The sequence below is a fragment of the Haliaeetus leucocephalus genome, unplaced genomic scaffold, assembly GCF_000737465.1.
Source record: "Haliaeetus leucocephalus isolate CR32 unplaced genomic scaffold, Haliaeetus_leucocephalus-4.0 Scaffold417, whole genome shotgun sequence".
Classification (NCBI taxonomy): domain Eukaryota; kingdom Metazoa; phylum Chordata; class Aves; order Accipitriformes; family Accipitridae; genus Haliaeetus; species Haliaeetus leucocephalus.
Window position 1 is genome coordinate 4,348,118 of NW_010972853.1, and position 2,062 is coordinate 4,350,179.

Consider the following 2,062-nt stretch of genomic DNA (forward strand, 5'->3'; position numbering starts at 1 on the left):
CCCCCGCAGCCGCCTCTCAGACCCCGCTCAGCGCCATCGCGACCGCCGGGCCCGACCCGGCCCCGCGCCGCTGGTTACCGCCTGGCTCAAACCCAGCGCCCTACCCCGCCCGCGCCTCTGATTGGGCCGCTTAGCCGTTCGAAATCAGGGCCCAGCCGCCCAACGGTCCGCCGGGGCTGCCCCGGCCGCGCCTGCTTCCCGCGCCGCCTCTCAGCCTGCCTCAGCTGGCACGGGCCCGCCCGCCGCCTTCAGGCGATCGCCCTGGCTACCTAAAGGCCCTCCGCCAGGCCGCCAGTCTGGGGTGCTATGGCGACCGCGGGAGGACGGTGTCTGCCGGGAGCGCCTGGGGCCGGTTGGCGTCGGCTGAGGGGCCGAGCGCTGCGGGGGGCTGCCCGGTCTCTGGGCAGGGGGAGACGGCGTGAGCCAGCAACCGGGGTAGAACAACAGGCGCAGCAAGCGGGAGTGTTCGCAAACACAAAACCCAACACCATTCCCTTCCCCTCACCGCCCCCCTCCCCAGCAAGCTTCAGGCCAATGCTAGCAAGTTTGGGGTTTGTTGGGTTGGTTACTTGAAAATAAATGTTTGTTGGTTGCTTTGAAAATAAATTTCAATTTGAAATAGTAAACCACCGCGGTTTTATGAATAAACTGAATTTTTCAAGGAGGAATGAATATGCAATGTCAGCCTTACTTGATTGTAATGGTGGTGTATGTTGGAGTAGAAGAAAGATTAAGGATCTTTGCATCTGCTGCAGTCAGTGATGTTACTTTCTCTTGCGTTAGCTTTGATCTGTGCAGATCCATCTAAGGTGATTCAACGTTTTCTGTGGACAAAACCACAATTTGCAATTTAAGTGGCAGTTAAACCATTAGCACCAGGTTTGTTTGTACTTTCTCAATTTAGGTTTGCTCACCTATTCCATGCTATCTTCTCATATACCTTTTCCAGGAGGGTCATTTGGGGGTTTGCACTATTTTTTTGTAGGAAAAACTGCTGCTTTTTTTTTTTTTTTTACTTTCTACTCCGAAGGTAACTCCTCAAGTGTTAATAACAGTCAAATTAATGAAATGCAGTCTTAAATAAGCTTCCCAGCTTTTCCTTTATACATATCCTGGTACTAGTTCTAAAGTGAGTCTTACTTCACTGAGAGAAAGAGAATACCACAGAGCTTAGACACAGAATGATAATAACCACGTCATGGTGCTCTGAACACCTATGGACACAAAAGCTAGAGAATAAAACAAAAAGACAATAGCTAGAGTTTTTCCAAAAGTCATCAAAAGATAAACAGAAAAAAATCCTAGAAAGTTATGTGAAAGAAAGACCTAGCAGCAATAATAAATAGCAGATTAGACATAAATTTTCTTAAGTAGAACCCCAGGATTTTGATTATGGACATCAAAATCATGTCATTGAGCAAAAGTAATATTCCTCTAAATGTAGTTTTAGTGCAGCCTTACTGTAAGTATTATTATCTGTCCTGGCACTGAAATTACATGAAAATACAAAATTCCAAAACCTAAAATATCACTGATGAGAAAAGTAAAAGTAAAGAAATAAAATAAATAGGTATCATAGAATTTAGTTTAAGCAATCTCTATCAACTTAGTTTTCTGTAGTAATGGTGAATTACACAAGAGGGAGCTATGATCTGATAAATACATCAAACCTTTTCATGTCCGATATTTTCCATTCAGTATTCACATAAGAAAAATCACAATGGTAGCATGTGCTGTATTTTTTTCCCCCAAAAGCGATGGAGGTAATCTTTTAACATTTTGCAGAAGATATTTAAAGCCACAGTGTTATCTAGTAATTTTGTCAAAAATATTTGTTAAATATTTTAATATCCTTTGGGTGACTATTTTAACATATTTCTGCTTTATTTACAGGTAGAGACTGGAGCAGAAGAATCACTTTGCAAATAAGAACTAGGCACCTAATTTTGGAACCAGTTGTAGCCTCCCAACTGAAATCTATTACACTCTTTCAAAATCAAATTAGAAAAAATAAACAGCTATTTGGCTCCCCCCCCCCCCCCCCCCCCCCCCCCCCCCACCA